This window comes from Aphis gossypii, unplaced genomic scaffold (genome assembly GCF_020184175.1).
Source record: "Aphis gossypii isolate Hap1 unplaced genomic scaffold, ASM2018417v2 Contig00404, whole genome shotgun sequence".
Classification (NCBI taxonomy): Eukaryota; Metazoa; Arthropoda; class Insecta; order Hemiptera; family Aphididae; genus Aphis; species Aphis gossypii.
In genome coordinates, this window is record NW_026083094.1 from 89,450 (window position 1) to 97,579 (window position 8,130).

Below are 8,130 nucleotides of genomic sequence, written 5' to 3' on the forward strand. Positions count from 1 at the left end.
ATATATATATATAGGTTTAATAAGACATTCAATTAATCAGGTACAAAGTACAACAGTTATCAATACTGATACTTATTAGGTCGTACGGTATCGAATTTATCAATTATAGCTCCTGGACTTTACAAATGAAGACATGATGTATAAACAATGCTGCATTTACCGACTATAACACCTCCTTCAATGGCTTCAACCACCAATACTTTGAGGAGTTGTATCTCGCGAACCAATCAACGAAAAATAAAATTTTTAACGCGTAAATTTACAATAAAAATGGGATTATTAATTCATAATATTTTTATTATATGTTACCATTTGAAAATCAAAAGTTGATAGTGGTTTCACCAATAAATATAAGGGTAAAAAAAATTAAAATATTATACGGTTTTAGAAAAACATAAACATAGAAGTTTAAAAAAAAAAAAATTCAAAAAAAGTTAATACTTTTCGAGATAATTAGTGTACCCACTTAAAAGAATCACCCTGTATTTATCAATAAGTCAGTCAGGTGACACATTAAATAAGTAATATTAAAATATATCAATAACTTACCTATTAACTAATAAATAAACATTTTTTTACATGTTCCTTGTATAATTATTAAAATAATGAAAAACTAACAATTATTAAGTAAGTATAAATAGTTATCTAAAAATAAAATTATAATGTGTAAGTAAAATGTAGTAATTATAAAATTAAAAATATTCTTTTTTATTGGTCAGGTACATCATTATTATATAATATATTATAATTTTGATTCCTTGGCTAGATTTTTTTAAAAATTATAAACTAATTAAATTATAAAACTAGTAAATCCTCAGAAGTATCATTATTAAATATTTTTAATTAATTTATTTTTTCATTTTTCCAGAATTTTGTGGTCGTAAATTTGGTGCTGGACGTTTTGCAATAGTTTTGGTCAAATATTTTGGAAGACCCGGAAAAATTGTTGAAACTGCCTCAGATTTTAAAATTGGAGTAGTTCTTTTTAATTTTTCTACTACACCTTCACTTATTATAAACTCATCATATTTAATAATACTGTCAGGGTCAAAATATTGAGAACTACGAGGTCTTTTTGTGTTAATTTTCTATCATCTATAGGAATACTGTTATTCCAAACTTCTCGAGTTTTATCATCCTATGACAATCCTATGATTTATAATTTATATTAAATGATTTTATAAACACAATAATAAGTATAATTTTTTGGTATATTAATATTATTGTATACCTATTTTAAATGAAAATCTCTATAAATTCAATTTATAAAAATCTATATAAGTAATAACATAGCAACACACACATATTTAGAAGGGCTAATAAATTATCAACTTGAAAAATAAATACAATTTAAATACCTTTGGTGAACTAAATAATGTTGTGGTTTTTTCATTACTCAATTTTAATTTTTTTGACTCACTAGCATAACCTGTTTAACACCCATGTACATAACATTTTTTCGGCATTGTTAAATTATTTTTATTTTGACAACTGAATATAGAAACAAGGTTTCAAACTTTAATGTTGTTTAAAATCATCAAAGTTATAGTAAGTTATCTTATCTAAACCATGAATCATGATCATTCAATTGCTTTGTAACTAATTTTATTACTACTTACTAGTATTTACAAATAAATAAACTAATATTAGAAAATTGTATTTATTTATTTAAATTAATATTCAATAACAGTATTTATACCTATTTAACATAATAGCATATTAGCTTGTTTTATACCTATAAAATAATACTATATTCCACCTATTTTATATTCATATTATAAACATATCTAATAATATATTTTCGTATAACAACTTAAAATAAAATAGGCCTCCGGGCGAATAGTGGCGTACTCTGTTGAGAGATTTCCGAACTCCTGGTTTGCCGTACATTTTGGCATCCATTTTTTTACATTGTGAGATAGGGAAGTGGTATCACCTTATCTTCTCTACATCGTGGTATAGATTAAGGCAGCCGCGCGTACCGTACGAATGTTCGAATTTAGGTATTTTATATTATTGTTGATTTGCGGCGGCAGGCGCGTTCCCAAGGGGAGTGCGAAGAAGTGTTCACCTCCCCCATAACAATTTATAATATATAAAATTATAAAATATAATTTTACATAAGCTTATTTATAATGTAAATACATTATAAAAAAAAATAAGTCAGTAAAATTGAATTAAGTTCACCCAAACTTTTGAAAAATACGTATAGGGTAGTTATTGATTTAAAAAATAGGTTCGCCCCCTTGAAAACTGTCTAGGGACGGCACCGGCCGCACCATTTCATACACGATATTTATACTTCAATACCTAGTCTTCACGTTTTTCTATACATCATAATATACTTGTACATTTATAATTATATTTTTATAGAAATGTTCTTGAGTCAGTGTACTTTTTATAAATTATTATTATTAATATTATTATATAAATAAATTATTATAATATTTCATAATATTTCAGCTGGTGACATTATTTAAAACTCATGAGAATTCATTTCGTATTGAGTATACATGTTATCTTTGAAAATGAGTGATACTAATTAAGTGTTATATAAATTAATTGTTATAAATTACTAATTAAGTGTTATAATTTTAAAGTCACCAGCTAAGTTCAATTTATAAGCAATGAATTTTAACATAAATTATAATAATATATCTATTCCTATATAGTTTAAATATTTTATACATAGCTATAAAATGATATCACAACTTTTTGAGGTGGATTTTTTTTATACTGAGCGTTTTTTTACACGGAGTTTGGCGTAGTGTTTTTGTTGGGATATCACTAATTTTTTTATGTTATTATTATTATTATTATTATTGTTGTTGTTGTTGTAATCATTATTATTAAATATTATAATGTCATATATGTATTATTATATATCAAACATTTAAGTTTTTAATTATTTTTTTCCATTAATATAATGTAAATATCTCTCCCCCCCCCCCCCCCCCCGAGGCCACCGTTCATACTTTATTTGAGTATCATTACACCTTACCCAATTATTTTGATGCCTTATTAAATTTGTATAATGGCCCTCGGTCATTTGTTCCCCATGATGACATATAACTGAATGCACTCGATAATAGATTGAATTAATTTTTAATTTTGTAGTTGGAACTTGATTAATTATTAGGTTATTAATTTTATTTTGGAAATTGTTGGACCAGAGTAATACTTGTAGCATTATATATTGAAAGAACAATATTGATAAATGATAATATACGCGAGCCGTTACGTATTAACTGAAAACACCGCCACCGCAAGCGCTGTGACAAAGCACGCGCGTACGGTAAGTGTGTGTGTGTATCTCCTCAGTGGGCGGGGAACTTCATGCGGGCCGCAGGGAATATTATCGAATAACATTTTCTTTTTTTGCCATAAAAATTCATAATATATTTGGCTATAACTCCATTTATAATGTTCAGATCGGATTAAAAAGTGCAGCATGCACTTCTACGGAACATTTCCAATAAGATTGGTGCATTGTAAAACTAAATTATTGTACAAGAAATTAGGTATGCATTGTCAACTATTTTTTTTCGTGATTTCAGATGCTTCCTGTAATTATACCCGGCAGTTGTCGCGCGTTGTGATTGCCGATGCGTTCATTTTAAGGCGTTTTTTTTTTTATACTTAGCGCGACCCTGCCGGGTCGTTGGATATTGATGTAGTTTGTAATTTTGAGGGGCCACATATTACTGAGAAAAAAACTGCGGTTCAACTGAGTGTTGACCTTCCAAACCCGCCTCTGGGACCAGAGCCGCCCTAGTCGCCTAGGTGTACCTATTGTTTTTTTAAGCTTTCTATTATACTGATTTTAGTTTTTTTTTGTGTGACAGTAACATGTATATATATTTATTATGAGTAAGTAAGCAGCTTATTTATTGAATTAATGACCAGGTTACTAAAAACTGTATTGTATGTAAAAACATACCTTATTTAAAAATAATTCAATGGTTTGGGTTTTTGCATATTCCTCATTAGAGGCGTAACCAGGATTTTTTATGGGGGAGAGGCTAAGTAATTTTAACTCTTGAATTATTTATAATCAAAAACAACAACAAAACGAAAATACTAATAACATATTAACGTTGATTTGCCTTTAACGTATTTACTATTTTAAATAATTAAAATTTATAAGAAAATTTCCATATTTAAACTAAAAAAGGTTGGGCAAATAGGTATCGCTCTACTTTTTAGTAGAGATGGAGAGTAGGTCACTATAATGGATGTGTTAAATTTGAATGCAATGGCAGGTACATAGTATCATTGTATACGAAAAACGATTCCGAATGGAGATGATTTGTCAGTCTAGGATAATTAGTAGGATATTATATTATATTATTAGCTCATACAATTTTTTCTGAAATTTTTATTGACTCTGGAGTTTTTTTTTACAATTATTTGAAGAAAAAGTAACGGAGAACCTTGTATTGGTTTTTTTCTAACCTTAGGTATAAATCACAATAATTTTATGAATTTTTAATTTAAAAATTATTTGAAAATTTTCGAGATTTTAACATATTTCGTAAACATTTGAACTTAAAATGCTTATTAAAAAAATTGTGACTAACGATTGTTGATTTTTTTTTACTACGATAAGTACAACTTATAATAAACCTTCTATTAAATTTTAAAGGGTTTTTTTGAATGCTAATTTTTTTTTATTGGCATTTCAAATAAAAAGACTTAGAAAAATTGAAAATTTAATCGTAAATAAATAACGCTAATATAAAGACTTGGTGAAAATTTCAAGTATTTAAAATTATTCGTTTTTGAGTTACTGCAAAACAAAAAAATCGATTTTGTCGAAAAACTAATTATGCGTAAAATTTTCCATTTTCCATTAATTTTTAGAGTTTTTCGTGACGCTTTTGAAAACTACTGGACATTTTGACTCACCAAAGTATAATTAAGATTCATTTTAATTTTTCATTTTCTGTTGAAGTAGTATATAGTTATTTCTATACATAATTTATGACATCGAGTGATATTGAGTAGGTCAATTTCGTTACTACAAGATCATAGGTTAGAAATATGGTTAGGTGTTAAGTTAAAATTCAATGATTAATCATTGTATACAAAAATCATTCTTTTTTTTTCAACTCATTAATATTCACGGTAACGGTGTGTAAGTAAGTAGGTAGAATTAATATTTGAAACTAGCAACTGCTCATCAATTTTGCACGTTGATTTAGTTTTTTATTACTAGTACTGGTAATATATATTACATATATATATATTGCAGAGATTCCATATTAATACTCGTATAATACAAATACAAATCTCGTGTATGTAGCGTACACATTTAGATATATTGAATTTGAATACAGACAGTGGGTTAATTATAAGGGTACCTATATAACGTTGTTGGTGATTCATTCAGAAATAACTATAAATTAACAGGTAATCGTAGTATTAGTATATTTCTGCTAAATTATTGTAAAAAACAAAATTTTTGAAGAAGAAATTGGAGAACTATCAAAATCAACAGATGTAAAAAGTAGTGGTTTCAAGCCTCAATGTCATGTAGGTATCACTTAGTATTTTTCAGATGGACCACTGTTAATAATCTGGCAGTGAATAAACGGTGGCCAAACGATGGCGGTGAAAAAAACGGCAGCGAAATAAACGGCGGCGAAACGGTAGTAGCGAATAGTATGGCGGCAAAACGAACTAGACCCGCATAACTATAGTCGGGTGAATGAAAAGTGGCCGCTGGCAATATGATAGGAACCTTTTTTTTCGATAAGCCATGGGTTCTGATGCTTCAAAGTGAATCACGCAAATCACGATTGATAACAACATTGCATTATGATTAATAATTCAAAATGCGTTCGCTTTTTTCAATAATTTTGCGGTACAATACGAACCAATAGTCTGATAACGAATATGTGATAAGAATTACGAACGGTTCAAAACAAACCGTTATCACGGTTCACCCCATTTAAATTACATAGGCAAGAAATAATTTGAACTAGATATTCATTTTTAATATATTTCTGTTCAATTCTTAGCCTAATGACCATTCATTATTTAAAATATATATGTTTTGACAAATTTTAATTCAAAAACCTTAAAAATTGGTGTATTTATTCGGGAGAAAATTGAATTTTATAAAAGTAAATATTGAAGCAGAACAATATTGCGTAGAAACTACCTATCAGCTATTACTTCAATAAATAAAAGTTAAGTGTACCCAATATGTGCCATTATATGTTTGAATTTTATTAAAATAAACTATTCATTATCTTTGGTAAAATAAGTTTTAATTTTTTAATTTCTGATGAGGTTGTAAGAAGTGTGTAATTCTCTTCTACCCTAATCCATAATTTAGGAGTTGATGTATTGTTGAAGATTCTTATTTTTTGACTTTTGTTACTTTGTGTTCTCAAAACTTTCAACTTCGTGAAAAAATTTGTGGAAGTACCTGATTAAATGGAGTAGGTTTATTTTTTTCTTGTAATTTAAAAATATGATTTCGCATACCATAATCAAGCTTTCTTTCATAATTAACTTTATTTATGACAAAAAGATTTTCTCGAAGTGAGAAAATTCATTTGAAGTGGTCATGTGGTATGTTTTAATTATTTGTCTGATGTTGGGATTTTAAGTGGCCAAGTTCATGCTAGTATGAAAAACAAACTGTATGATGTTAAGGTAGGTATTCTATATGAACATAATATGTTTAATTTTTATATATTATATACTATAAATACTTACTCTTTATTATTACTATTTATTAATATACAGATATTCTTTAAAGGTAGTGATATTGATTATGCTACTAGTACTTGTCCAACTGGTCGTACTAAGTGTCATCATATGGTGTCTCTGCTCCTTCATGGACACAAGAATATATCTGTTACAGACGTTTCGTGTAGTTGGTCGAAAAAAGGTACAAAAGATAGTGAAGATATTCAGACTATTGATGAAATGTATCCAAATGATTTTAAAGCTATAAAAGATACTTCAGGTGTATATTTTGCGGGTATATGCTATAACAAGTTGGTCACTATGGAAAAAAATGTTGGGTTTACTTGGTTATTAAGCCCAGAACCCAAATATAATGATTTTAGTGATATTTTGAAGTTGGACCATTTCATACATTCTGAAGAATTTCGAGTATCACATAATTATAAATAGATGTTAGATGTATTTAAAGTAAGTTTTGATAATATAAAAAAAATAGCATCAGAAACTGTTGGCCATTCTGAAAATATCAAGTGGTGCCTTTATCGAAAGTTTAGATTAACGTCAAATAATTTTCATACAATTCTTCAGTCCATAAAAATAAATCGTTATCCTATTTCACTATTTAAAAACTTATGGGGTACTTATTGTGTTGAGGGGGTGAAATCAATTGAATGGGGTAAGACACATGAAATAAATGCAATACAAGAATTTGAAAAAAAATATAATATGCAAGTTATAAAAACTGAAATTTGGTTACATGAGTCTGGGTTGTTAGCATCCAGTCCAGATGGTCTAATTTTTGATGATGACTCAATGAGTTGTATTGAAATAAAATGTCATTATAAATATATGGATGAAGATTTAAAAGACTGCCTGTCAAAAACTAAAGATTATATAATTAATTTTGATATTGCTAGTAATAATTTCATTTTGAATCCTATTCAACTATATTATGATCAAATTCAAACACAAATGTATATGACAAAAACAACATCTACTATTCTTATTATTTGGACAACTAAATCTTTGGTATCGCTAAAAGTTTTTAAAGATGATGCCTGGTCAACAAATATAGACTTGTTATTAAACTTTTATTATAATCAATGTATTCCTTTTATTTTATCAAATAATTCAACATTATAATTTTTATTCTTTAACAATATGTATAAAACTTACATTACATTTTTTTTTTTTTTTTGGACAAATACATATTTGTTTCATATTTAGTTTCTGACATAAAAATTGTACATTCAATACTTCTACCAATTACTTCTTTTACTTTGTTAAAAAATAATTTCATTGCTTCTTTATTTGCTCTGTTTGACAAAAAAAAACGCTCAAGGTACTCCATTTCCGTACTCATCAATCACTAATAATGTAAACAATTGAATTTTTAGCATTTTAGAATTCATACCGTGGGTACCATCT

The 8,130-nt window shown here is 27.4% G+C and overlaps 1 pseudogene; it reads left to right on the top strand.

Moving 5' to 3' along the window:
- Positions 1-6,481: 6,481 nt before the first annotated feature.
- On the top strand, positions 6,482-7,567 carry LOC126554036 (uncharacterized; annotated as a pseudogene).
- The last annotated feature ends 563 nt before the right edge of the window (positions 7,568-8,130 follow it).